The 14,164-nt window shown below is 40.8% G+C and overlaps 1 protein-coding gene and 1 long non-coding RNA gene across 4 annotated transcripts in view; one reads left to right on the plus strand and one right to left on the minus strand.

The window, feature by feature from the left end:
* The window catches only part of ephb3b (eph receptor B3b), a 63,523-nt gene that overhangs the window by 46,199 nt on the left and 3,160 nt on the right, over positions 1 to 14,164 (minus strand). The gene's annotated exons all lie outside the window — the stretch shown is intronic.
* Positions 4,298 to 6,542, plus strand: LOC148676751 (uncharacterized). Of its 2 annotated transcripts, XR_015940921.1 has the most exons (3): positions 4,305 to 4,556; positions 5,456 to 5,785; positions 6,066 to 6,542. It is a non-coding gene; the product is annotated as an uncharacterized LOC148676751 (long non-coding RNA). The 2 variants fall into 2 exon arrangements; XR_015940922.1 differs by lacking the exon at positions 6,066 to 6,542 and having other exon boundaries at positions 4,298 to 4,556; positions 5,456 to 5,995.

Genomic DNA, 14,164 nt, shown 5'->3' on the forward strand with positions numbered 1-14,164 from the left:
ATTAAAATGCAGCTAATGTGATGTGCCTTTTTAATAGTAAGCCTCCCTCTGTCTCGTTCACTTTCGAAATACTTTATCAGCTTGACAGGCTGAGCCAGGTTTGCCAAAGTTGCAGTATGTTAATCTCTCTCAGTCCCAGATATGGCAGGTTGCTGCACAATCCTTCCCACACAAAACGTCTTTGGGCTTTAATTAATCTCAAAGCTAAATTAAAGTTCCTCTGACCCGTCTCCAGGTATAAACCAGAAAGTGTGACTCACTGACCCTGTCACTGAAATATGCCATTACTACTGATGTCCAAGGATGGGGACAACATCACGGGCAGTTTTCTGAGGCTCTGTTCTCAATGTCAGCAGTGACATATGGGGAAAGAGAGAGAAAGGTCAATCGGCTCTGATTTCCAGCAATGAAAGGGTCAGTCACTGTGCATGGTCATCCAGGTCACTTTCCGGGACTGAGCACCACAACATGATGAGTGACAGGCAGGAGAGTGGACAGGACAAAACAAGGAAAACAAAAGAAAGAAGCATAACGGATACAAACGAGAGCAAAAGAGAGCGATCAAGAGGGAAGTGAAGGCGGGGTGAAAGCAGTGAAGCTCCCCAAGAAGGTGCCTGCTGTCTAGTCTGAACCCTCTGCTTGTTGCCTTTCTGCTCAACTCGAGCGCAGTTGCTGTGATGCTGGAGGGAGGGCTGCCCTGACTCTCACTCTCACCAAGCTCCCTTTGAATTGCCTTTTTTTAATTGAAAGACAAAAAATGGAGCCAATTCTGCTCTAGAGCAAAAGGCCTTGGCATTCAGTCAGTGAGCGTATCTCTCTAGGGGTAACAAACAGACACATGGAGAGTTGCTCTGGAATTTCCTAACACCTCGCCCAGCACAGCTGAAAAATTCTCCCATCTCTCTGACTTTTTTCTTCCTAATTTTAACACCCTTATGTCTCTTCTTTTCTCAGAGTCCCTGCTCTTCCTGGAGCTGTGCCCTCACAGTCACACTCAAAGCAACACAGCCTCAGCTGAGCAGCAACAGATCACTCACTCGGACTGCTTCATTCATTTTTTAACATCACCAGCAAGAATTCTCTAAGCTGTGGTTTGATTTGTGTAAGAGCGGTGTGTGTTCAGTTTGACGCCTGTGACCCTGACATGCTGAGACAGAGTGTGTGTGTGCAGCTGGGCTCACACACAAAAATAACAAACTACATAATTCCTGCACATAAGTCCTCCTTATGAATATTGACAAGTAGAGCTTCCCGGAATCTCCTTTTTTTCCCATAGAGAGTACTGTGCAGTGTAGGCTCTTTCCTCAGTATTCCTCTAGAGGTCCATCAGGATATGTACAGGAATCCATTTGGCTTTTAACTGCAATGCCCTGTGTGTGTGTTTTGTTTTTCCAATAATGTGGACATGTGTGTGCTGGTGGAGACAGAGTGCGAAAGATGAAACAACCCTAGCTCACTCAAAGAAATTCCACTTTGCTGACAGAACTGATTGATGAGGTCAACTGAGGACTGTCCTCAGTGCTGGGGGAGCCAGAGTTCAGGCCATATTGAAGAGGAGCCGTGACACAGAGGTGACAGGTAGACGGAGCAATATCCAGTGCATTACAGAGTAGGCACAAACCAGCTGTGTCTAGGCACAGAGAGACGAGGAATGTCACACCTAAGCCATTCTATTTCCTGTGTCCCCCCACCCTTTTGCAAATGTCCAAATATAAGCGATCGTAAAGAAACAGGGAGCCAAAAGGCAGCACATTTGGGGCACAATTGTATAATACTGAACATTGTAGGGTAACCCCCTCCCCTCAGTGGGCATCGTTTCAGTTGTTTTGGTTGGTTCTCTCTCTGGAAGAGGTGTTAAGAGAACCGATTGCCTTGGGTTTTTGATCACTTTGTAAAAAAAAAGGCAACAAAAAATACAGAGGTGAGATGGAATGTCTTACAAATAAAGTACCTGGAACTATGAAGGTTTCAGGACATTTGAAGAAATTGAACAGGTGGTTTTTGACTTAATGGAAAGTACCGCTACAACTACTTCTAATAGTAAAAATAATTTAGATGGAATTTTGTTCTGGGCAATTTGTCTGGAGTAAACTAGGGTTTTCATGCTGTATTTTTAGACATGGGAGAACACATTTAGTTAAGAAAAAATGGTTTTAATGATTGGAGAGAGCATGCCATGGAGGGGAGAGGGGAGCTGAATCACCCTTGATTAAACAGGTCGCGATGCCCCGCCGTGCCCCTGTGTTTGAAGTGTGTGGATTAGAAGCAGGTGTTCCTGTTTCACTGCTGTTCAGAGAGAAGAGGGCAGCGCCTGCAGGACACACTGGCCCAGCACATGGCCAGATAGTCAGGCCTTTAACCAGTTCCGTCTCAACCCTTCTAAAAAATATCTATGGAATTTCAGTTAACGTTTTCAAGGAAGCAGCCCTGTGGAGCCAGTCTGAGGATGATTCTTGGTGCAAAAATTTAAAACATTTTTTTTAGAAAGGACACCTTGTTCACACTCACCTGAGTAAAAGCTGTGTGATAATGTTGCACTGTTTTTTTTCTACAGTATATCCTTACACCCTTCTCCCTCCTCTCTTCTCCTGAAAGGAGTCTTTTAACTGAAACTGATCCTCACTGTGTACTACACTGGCACAATGAAATGCCACTGCTCCACCACAGAAAACTAGGTTCTGCTGGGATTTTCCATAGGAAACATTTCCAATGGCCACGACAACAGCCCCACGCACACTCCCAGCCTTTGAAGAGTGCATATAATCCAGCAATTACTGGGCTACGGTTGATAAGGAAAGAGAGGGCTGCTGTTAAACTGTATTAAGTGCTGTTAAACTGTCCAACTGCTGTCTAACCACCGAGATATTCCTATAACCCTGTTAGTCATCTCTCCAGCGCATGCCTGTCTTGTGTGAACAGGCACTGGCCTTGAGTCGTTCTTACACATTTTGCCCATGACTGTTCGTGCTGGCACTGCCGGATTTTATCAATCCTGCCTCACACAGCACATTCTCGCATTTCCTTTTGTTCTCATTTTTTAAATTCATATTATTCCTTTTGTTTCCGTTCTCATTCTACAGACAGAACACTGCCCAAGGGGTTTCTCTATATCCACGAATTGTTAATCACTAACAGACAAGCCCAGAAATAGCCATTGTAAATAAAATCAGGGCTCTCATACTTCACCAGCCCTGGGAAAGGAAAGCCAGATACCCCTTGCATAGCAGTATGATCCACTTCAGGTTTTACCAGTTGTAGGCTTTTGTACTGCTTAACAACAAAGTCATATATTTGCTTTCATTCCGTGTGCTTGTGAGTGCAGATACTTTGCCATATGTTTGTCTGTGTTAATTTACACAGAATAAGTTACTGAGTTTCAAAAATCCTGCATCTGGCATTGGTTTATATATTTATTTGCAAGACCCTTAGCGCCAGTAAAATCCGAAATGGATTAAACTGCTGAGCACTGTGATTCCAATCTGTTTTCCAGCAGGTTCCTAGGACTGGGGCAGAAAAGCAGCAGGGCTGACTGTAGGCAGACTTGCTGCGCCACAGTGGCAGTGAAACGCAATCCCTTTTCCACTCCAGTGGGCAAAACACGAATCCATGCTTCACTCTGAATATTCCTTAAGTTCCCAAAAAGACTTTAAAAAGGGTCTTTCCTGTCTGTTTTTCTGAATTTCTGACCTTGCTATCTGACCCAGGCTCTTAAACGACACTGAAAGTTCAGTGAGCTCACGAACAGTTTCAGTGAGCCCCCGAAAACGTGTTTAGTTGTATTCGTTTTACAGGTAAAACGTTATAAATAAGTGCGAGCAAAGTCTCCTGCATATAAACGTTACACTTGAAAATTTGCCTCGAGTTAAGAAGTGATCGTTACATATTTTAAGATAGAATGGAAGATTTTCCTAATTATCCAGAAGCTATGAAAAGTGTGAAGTACTGGTTTCAGAACTGTTACAATAGTAAGTTACTATTACAACATACGTAAGCTTACATGATATTACACATAGGACTAATACAATACCACGTTATTTAAGTGCTATATTGAACGGTTCCATGTGTAACTGTAAATGACCGACTGAGAAACAGCTGATACGGGCTTTTAAGAACAGAAAATTAAGACTTTTTTATATGACAAATATAAGTCCAAATAATAATAATAATAATAATAAAAATAATAATAATAATAATAATAATAATAATAATAATTATTATTATTATTATTATTATTATTATTATTATTATTATTATTTGGACTTATATTTGTTTTTCCAAAATATCTCGCATTGTTCTTTTCTAGCCCGATCTGAATACCTCCCTGTGATTTTCTTCCGTTGCTGGTTTAATCACTCACAGGTTTAGTTCTGCAAACGGCGCACAGCCCCGCGCGGAGGAGCTGGGCGGCTCTACCTCTCTGGTCTCTGCCGACTTTTTCGGCTTTTTCTGCGAACGCGTAGATAATCCTGGCTTAGGGCTCCACTCCTCTTTCTCACATCGGCTTCCCTCTAAATCACCTGCCTCCGCTCAAAGACTACTGTGACACGAAAAAATCCGTATATAGCCCAAGATATTATATATTTTTTTTATCGAATCCGATAAATGGTGAAGAACAACCTCGTTCAAAAACAACACGAAAAAAGAAAATTAACCCATCAACCACGATACTAGTAATGGTAAAAAAAATGCGGTTTCCAGCGATCCTTTCATATAATACAAAAAATAATAAGTACTATTAGAAGTAGTATTGTTGTTATTATATAATTATTATCCCATGTTGTGCCTACATTAAAGACAACTTTCACGTTTATTAATAAAATGAAGAAACAAAAGTGTGTTTTCAAGAATGGGTTATACTCCTCGCTTAAAATCAACTGCATTAAATGTAAATGTTTTTTTTTAGACTAACCCGAATGGCCTCTCGTCTGTGCGCAGTGCTTGGCGTTCATAAAGGGACGGCATAGTCAATATACACATGATAAAAACTCATTTTAAAAAAAAGTCGTGTCTTAACGGCCACTTCGTGTTGCCAGTTATTATTATTAACACAAACGGTGCTGTTTTTTATTGAACACCAGATTGTTTTACTCAGTGTGCTTTATATATTATAGACCCAAAGTTAATTAATGTGACGTGAATGCCTTTGGCATTACTGTATTTATGCTCGCGTGTTTTGCTCCCGACTGGGCTTTTCTGTTCAATAAAAATGTGTTCCGGCATCTGTGCACTATTGCACAAGGTGAGATTAAATTATCCTAATTCTTACTCTTTGGAAATGGGTGGAATATTTCTAACGACTTTCTTTCCGTTGGCCAAAGAAATGTGAATATAGGCTGGGGAAAATGTATAGCCTACATAGTTAACATTTTCCGTTGCTTTGTATATTTAGTATATTTGCTTTGTATGAGCCCTGTCGCAGTGTACTAAAAACATTTGGTCCTCTTGTCTTTAACAGCTCCAGCCAACGCACAGTTCTCCCTGCTCTTTTATGATGAACAGAAAAGCCCCACTCTTTGGTGAAGCCTGCGCCGCGCGTCAGCCAGCAAGCCTGCAGGACAAGGCCGCGTTTACAGTAACGACATTAAACTGCTACAGGCGCTTCAAAGAGATCCTGTTAGTCCTTACAGCCAGGCAAACAGCGGAGATCAGACGCCACCGATTTCATCGCCCTCCCGACGGCCAGCGCCACGGATGAAGTGCTGCCTGCCACAGTAGTGAGGAAGGGAGGGAGAGAGCTGTCAAGGGAGAACAGATCGATGTTTCCCTCACGGCTACCAGAAGAAACGTAAGGAATCTCTGAATAATTATTGAACAAATAGTTCAAACTGTCCTGTAGAATTTTCTAGTTGTTTCACTTCATTTAAAAAAAAAGGAAATTAACCAACATGTACAGTCTTGGCACATTAATAAGAATAATGTCTTGAGCTTTTTGAAGTGAATGTTTTCATTTACAAAAATTAAAGAGTTGCATGAACAACTAAACCACGAAAAGCTACTCACTGGCACACTGGTTTCTAAATTGTTTTGTCTGAGCCTTACTTTATCTTTTCGCTGTTTGCGCCCAGTCCCGAGGAAGTGTGCCAATCAACATGCCGCTAAGCCAGGCGCACTGAATGATCCCAGACAACCCTCTTTCCCGTGTGTTCGGTGCGCTGACCCCTGCTGTTACAATATTCAAGCTTTCAAACCCCAATCCTCTACATTACGAGCCTGACTGTATTTAAATCAAACCCTGGAAGAAAGATTGTTCCTCACTGCCGCGTATTTCTCTTAACTTCAAGCTTGAACTTTCTTAACTTCTTCTACTGAAGTAGAACAAAAGTTTTTCAAGCTCTGGACAACCCAGACCCGTTATGTCAGACTGTTAAAACTGCGTTTTTTCCCGTCGGCTGTGTAGTAGAGGCCACTGGTTTGGTGTATACATACACGCTCTTTCTGGAGTTCATGAATTGGGACTCCTTTCTTTTAAAACGTCAAGTGTTCTTTTGATTGAATTTGTCTTTTGGGGATAAACGCAGACAATTAATGATTATTATTATAAATTGTTGTTGTTGTTGTTGTAAATAATATAAAGTAAAATGTAATATAATAATAACAACAAGAATACTATCTTCCTTCTTTGTTCCTTGGAACAATACCCGCCACAGTTTAGAGCAACAATAGGCCTCCTCATTTCATAAGAAAATCAGCTGAGATTGCGTTCGTTTCTCTATTCTCTTAAATGGTTTGGGAAATTAAAACTATAAGCAAGAGCATAAATACCGCAAACAAAAGTGCTTACGAAAAACGAAGCGCTGTTTTTTTCTCACGACACAAACCGCATTTGTTTCCTGTGGTTGTGCCAATTAAATGCCAATTAAATATAATACTTGCCTAGAGCTAAAATGTTTTTTTTTATTCTGTCTCTAATTCATCTCAACCACTAACACACATACATACACAAAAATAAGTGAACCAACCAATATCTGTCTTATTTCCTTATGGTAAACCAGGGTACTGCTAAACGTGTCGTGGGTTATGTATTTATGATACCTAGGTAGTTAGCATAGATCTTTTATGTTGCTGAGCAAAACGAACCGGTTTAAAGAAACACCGACCAACCCACGCACAGCAGGATTTGGGCGCAGTTACACATGATCATTATTTTCAGAGCAGTTTGTACCAAAGATCTGCTCCTGGGTAAGTATTAAGGTTCAACTATTCCCTGCGCGCTGTCTGAATCCCGGGAAAGCAATCTCTCCTGATTGCCGCATTGATCTCTCTGAGGCCACAAAAGCACAGTCGGATATCTCCGATCGATTAGACCTAATCGATTGGGCCATCCAAGCTGCATCACGGGAGTTTACAGAATTAACACTTTCACTAATGCGCGAAACCTGCAGCTCCGGCTAACTGCTGACAGCCTGAACTATAATAGGAAGAAACGCGGCCGATAGGTGAGGTTTGTTGAAATTCATTCCGCTGGTCCCTCGGGCATTCCGATAACTGGGAAAAGCAATAGGGGGTCTTTTCAAGAGGCCGTGGCAGTCATAAATTTCTTGTACCTTAATTGTGCATAGCGCTGTTGTTCTTGTGCTTTCTTATGCACTACTTAAATACCTACCCTGCAAGCAGAAAGTGACATTTGTGAACTGATTGCAAAGAAAGTGTATCCAACACCAATAGCAATATTCATAATGACGATGGAAGAAGAATGCTGTCACGTTCTGCGCAAAGCCACGTAAAGCAATGTAATTCGAGCACTACTTTCTATACTGAATACCCTTCCACCGTGTAATTCCCACAGGACTGAGACAGCCCTGAAGTGGAGAGCTTCTTCTCCCCAGCGGCAGCAGCTAGACGGGCGGTACAGAGACCTCAGACCCCAGATAATAACTTAATGATATGCCAATTATGTAATTAATATCAAAGGTGGAAATAACACAAAAAACTATGTCTAAAGATATATGCGACACGTTCGATGCCCTAATTCGTTTAAGACGTACATCACGTATCTGTGACACAATTCCTGTGAACAAACAATGGACTTTATAGTACTTTATAGTGACATTAGTATTTATTAGGGTGTTATTATATTTTTGAGAGCTTTCCTATATGGAAATGTATAATTCACTTACGAAGCGTCCTGTAAATATACATTTTTAGTTCGGCACCTTTACAATGCACGAACTGGTCATGGTTTCAGTGGCCTTTAGTGGTCAAAAATTACGAAGATAATGTTACCTGTAATTGTAATTTTTAACGCGATTTTAAAAGAAAAGGTCTGATTTATTTAATTCCTTTTGAGATGCTGAAGCAACAGACAGAATCGACTGGTGATTCTGATATATGGTAATACTATCAGTCGTAGCAGGACAACGCTAAAAATAAATAAAAATACGCTGGACACTATACTTGTAAAAGCAATTATAGATTTTTAAGACAGAATGTCATTTACCTTGTTTGCTTTTAGAGCTTACGCATCTATTAAACTGCTTTGTATTCTCTTGGGTCCCTGTGTAATGGTTACACCATTTGTCTGGTTCCTGTGCAAAGTAGGTTCTGTATTTCTAAAAGGGATAATTTAAAGAATCTTTTGTTTTTCCAAATTATTGTATTCCCCATCTTACATTACCAAGACGATAGTCAGGTGGTACAAATCGAATAAAGGTGTTACAATGCTTAACATTTTTGATTATTTGTGATATGTGAGAGTTTCAGCTGAAAAGCAGAATAAAAAAAGTTTATGTGTTACTCAAGGTCAGTGTTCTCAGAACGGTTTGGATTCCCTATTTCCCAGCGCAAGCCGCCCGAACAGTGCACCTCTGTCCAGTTGATCAAAGTCCTGCATTCTGATTCCGAAAGCCAACAGCCGGTCTTCCCCGCTCCACTGACCCGCAGAAGGGCTCTCAGTCCCGGGCTGAGCCCTGCGCTGCTCCTCTACAAGATCTCATCTACATGAGAATACTGGTGAAGGGGGAGGCACAGTCGTTTTCCCCCGAGTCTCCACAGTCCTTAACTGCGCCGCTGGGCCACCCATCAGCGCATTCTTCACTGCTGCGCAGTTCATTTGTAATCAAAGGTCATTATTGCCCTTTTGGGGTCACGAATGGACGTTCTCATACTTTGTGCCTCGTTCTTTATTGCCATCCTAAATAACAGCGTCCTCAATATTCATACTGCGGCAATGGTGAGCGGGTTCAGTCACTCCGGGCCCTAATTAGTTGCTTTATTGCGGTTCTTTCCCCCAGTCGGAGCTGACCTATTTGTGCCTGATACAGATTAACTCGAGATGCAGGGCAAGGAGCATCTCCAGGCGCAGTACCGTCAGATGTCCCAGGCTCTAGGCCAGCCACACCGCTGATGAAGTGACACACCAGAGAACAATCAAGATGAGCTATAGCGCACTTGGCTCCGGTAGAAGCGTTACTTTTTATAGGAAAATGCACACCACGTAGGTAATGCAAGGGTACTATATATATTTACTCGTTACACATGTAAGTATGGGAAAAAAGTTTTTTTTCTACTTTATAGATTAGTTAATTCTCTTCAGTATGGTGAGTGAAATATCCTTGTTACTTCTTAATTGATCTGCTCTGGAAACATAAAATAAATGCAATGGTAAAAATGTTAATCCCTATTTCTTGCAAGGATTCTCTTGGTCTGGCTTAAAAGACAGTATTTCTTACACCTTCGAAAATAAATACTTTCTTTCAGATCCAGTCTTTCAATTCAGAGCTGCAGATGTTGTTCACACTTACTTGTGGTGGTGGTGTTTAAAACAGAATTCAGTTTCTAACTATAATGTTTTATTTTTTCTCAAAAGCATGCTTATTGTACTTCCATTTAAACAGGTACAGGAACTAATGAAGGCAGGCCTTCTGCGTCTATGAATAATTCTGGGGTAAAAGATAGTTGAGTCTCTATATCCCGTACAGCCTCCTTCATTTCATAGCCAATGGCAGTCTAATGAGGCTGAACTTAGAGTCTGCCAGAACACCATCAATGTGTGCAGGACAAAATGGCTCCTGCTGCTTTTCAATGGGTTAAGTAATAACAATAATAATGATTCCTCATCCAGTGGAGAGGGGGATTAAAACCAGGCCAGACACACAGCACACTACACATTATAAAACACACAGGAAGAGGCCTGCTGAGGTGTGATTCCATTCACTAGAGAAAGAACTAAAATCTCAGAGATGGTTACAGTTCAATCTCAGCTTCCTAAGGGGAAGGCTGAGAAGAGTGTGTTTGCTTCAGTCAGAGGAGATTAGATCTCTCTATGGGGAGATTGCTCTGGGACCTGGGATCCTTTAGAATGCAAGTACAACACGTACTAAAGAACAATTAAACAGAGCCAAATATAAACGGAAATGTAGATCTCCTCCAATGGGCCAGGGGACAGGAACTTGTTTTTAATTTTTACTTTTAAGAATGACGTTCATTGGCAGATGTTTTTGTGCACTTTTATATTTCTATAAAAACTGAGATGTCAGTTCAGAAGTAACGCAGAGCATGAAAGATGAGGGGCTGTCTGAGGGCTGAGGAGGAGATTACACTGCCGAGCCATGACCTCTGCCCTCTCACTCTGTCATGGTTTCCACTGTGTGCAATTTTTTCTAAATCCAACTTGAATACCAGGGTAAATCCACACTCATATGGGTTTATAGTAGAGCCCTCGACTACCACACCTAAATTCCAACCTTCAGTGAGAAACTCGGATCATAAGCCAGCCTTGTGGAGCAGTAGGGGGAGTAGGATCTCTGATATCAAGGTGTTAGGGGTCCTCAGAAACACTGCAGGACCACCAGAAAAGATTTTCACTGTAAAATCTAGCCAGAGCTGCTAGAACCTTTATTCTCCTTTTATTTTCTGGGAGGAGATAAAGAGAGCAGCAGCTCTATGAGAGTTTATCTACCAATTTGCCTGTGTTGTGTTTTTGAGATTATTCCATTTATGCTATCAAAAGGCAATTACTATTTGAATTTTACATTTGTTTAACATTTACCAGGACCAGCAAGTGAAAACTGAAAACCTGGTCACATGTGACGAATATCTTTTGTCTCTTGAGAGACAAATCCGATTCTCTCATTTATTTCCAGTGTGCTGACTAATCCAGACAATCCTGGCAGCCCTTCCTTGATTTTAATCATTTATCAGTGTCACTCGAACCCCTTCCCAGAAAACAGATTTCGGGGAGCCAAATTTTGGCTTTGTGCAGCTGGTCCAGTATTGTAAACAAAAATTTAAACAGCCAAGTCCGAAACATTTTAGCTGTTGTCCTGTGATTTTTTGCACCTGGAACAAATATGGATCCTAGTTTTCTTAGGATCACTGGAAATGTACAAAAACTAAAATATGGTAAAGGACAATACAGAAAACAAACACATACACGTGCGTTTTTTTATTTATTTAATCACATTCGAGAAATTAACTATTCAGGAGATTACACAGATCAGATTTTTCACCTCAGCAAAAAGCAGAAGTTTTCCTTGGAGAAGTTTACATTTATACCTGAAGAGCTCTCCTAGATCGTAGGGATAGGGGGAGCTCAGATTATCTGGACAGATTACATACATGACCACATTTCCTCTACATTGAGGTATACAGCACTAAAGTGTCAAAATCTGCAGGGCGCCGAGATGTGTTTATGTTTTACTGGGCTTGGAATACATGACTGTGGTCGATTTTGGTTTCAGTAGCTCCGAAGGACAGTAAAATGAGCTGGAATTAATGTTGCCAAAAGCATGCAGAACAGAAGGGTGAAAGACTTCAAGTAAAATAAAAACAGGTATCTTTGTGGTAAATGCAATTTCAGTTTGGCCACAAACAGTGATCGATAGCACTGTGTGGTATGTACAGTTCATCTTCCCTCTGTCATACATATAACTCACAATGGGAATAGATTAGCTAATCCGTTTGTGCATTGTAATGTCATTAGTATCATTTATTAAAAAATAGCCACATGCTTTCAGCCTCTGGATAATCCATATCACTCGAATGACAAGGTTGTGTTTATTTCAATGACTGTAAATTGGAAACACATTTTCCTCTTGTATGCACACTGGAGTAAATCACTCTGAGAAACAGAACATGCAGTATCTCACCGACCTGTTCTGTGGATAGAGCTTACACTCTGTTTCACTGTAAAATATCTTGAGCTACAGTGCTACCGACATCAGGGACTCAGCAAATGGATTTGCAAGCTGTATACTAATCTACACTAAGCACGCCAGGGAACAGAGGTTTGTGTTGACTGCTCTGAAACTTTGAGAGATAACTTTTTGGGGGTAAATTGGATTTGTATATTTTTTAAATAATCCCTCCTCTGCAAAGGTTATATTTTGATCTGTCAGAGCGTAGCAATTCCTAGATCTCTAAAGTTGACTCAGATTTTTTTAATGAAAAGCGTCTCGAATTCTCTCTATGTTCCCTTATAATATGATAATTAATTTTGATACTAAAATCAGAAGGCACATTTTTACGGAAAGGGCTGTGGCTGTCTGGAACTACCCCCGCCATGTTGTCGAAGCGGAAGCCCTGGTCTTTTAAGACGTAGCTTAGCTACTTGCAAACAAGCAAGTGAATTGGTTTGAGGAGAGATGGCTCCTTTCATTTGAAACTTTTCATATGTTTTTATAAGAAGACTCACTGAAGCATTGAGTCCTAGAGATCTGTATAGAATACCATACTTTATACAAAATATGAGATACTATCTATTATGAAGTATAGAACACACAACACAAGGACATTATTGGACGTCTGATTTTCAATTCATGACAGTGGAAAAAAAGGGCTTTTTTCCTCCTCTGGTGTCTTACCGGAAATCTGCCTTTATCGATTCTTTCCTTTTGATATATTTTTACGCATCGAGTAACGTGTTAGGAGACCACTATCGTTGCATTTAATCACTGACACAGGGCACACCAGTGCACGGAACTGACTGGGAGCAAATGAACCGCATTCCATCTAAAACACAGAAACGCAAACATGTGAAACTCTCCTGTTCTGCCGTTCTCAGTGCTGCGTTTTAGCGCAGACAGCAAACATTTGCACAGGGACTCTATCCCTGGTAACAAACAATGAGCCATTAAACCTTCGCATTGAGCAAGTTATATAAAAATCTTGAACAAACAACTTTGCACAGCGAACCATTTGTCATTACTAAATTATTTTTAAGCCTAGCTTCTCTAATTGATATTTTATGGTATGTTTTATAAGTTCAAAGTGGGTTTCAGTACATTTCTTCCAGAAAAAAAGTGAATGGTAGGACTCGACCGTGATTTTGACTCACCTCTCTTAAGTTTTAAATATTTATTTAATCACGTCAAACGAGTTTTCGCGGTGTAGTTTGTATCATTCACGTGTGAGCACATACACGCTTTATCAACGTATTTTTAAGCATCTTGAAAAAAAATATTTTAAAGATGTGTAAACTTAGTATTTCCCGTGCTCCTACGCGACGACTGAAACAGCCCCTGTCTCTGGGGACAGACTGGACCTGTAGTTGGTATAATTTCATACAAAATCGTTGGCTTTCATCTTCCAGGTCAGACGACGCGGTGTTTGTAAATGAGGTAGAATTTAGTCAAGTAAATCATTTTCAATACTTTAGGGCGCGACCAGCATATATATATGTGTATTATATATATGCAAAATATGTATGAATAATTAACCTTTCGAAATAGATCACCATCATTCGGTACGACACAACAGGACCGGTACAATTTTTGTATGCTCAACTTAAACACAAAGTGTTTAATAGATAAGAATGTGATCAATAGCAACAATAAAATGTTTCGTGTTGCTAGACCAGAATGGTATATATTTTACACGCTCACACACATTAGCACGGATTGCATATAGGAAGGGCCTTTCAAAACACAAAATCCGTAATACAGCACCCACCATAAACACAACAGTAAGTGAAATGTACAGTATTTGTAGAGCACCGTTTGCCCTCGCAGTGGAGGGACATTCTTCACAGTTCAGCAACAGGGGCTATTGGCGTGTCTGTCTGCCTTTGCTTTAGCGCTCCAGCCGCGGGCCGAGCATTAGTCCTGGTCGCTCCTCGAAAGCCGGAGAGGAGGCCATAAATCACACAGCCATATTAAAAGCTTAGCTAAATCCTGAACCAGGTCAGCGCTGAAATTTATGGCATCACTTAAGGTGGAAATAGATTGCT

Source organism: Lepisosteus platostomus, chromosome 2, assembly GCF_059453375.1.
Source record: "Lepisosteus platostomus isolate fLepPlt1 chromosome 2, fLepPlt1.hap1, whole genome shotgun sequence".
NCBI lineage: Eukaryota > Metazoa > Chordata > Actinopteri > Semionotiformes > Lepisosteidae > Lepisosteus > Lepisosteus platostomus.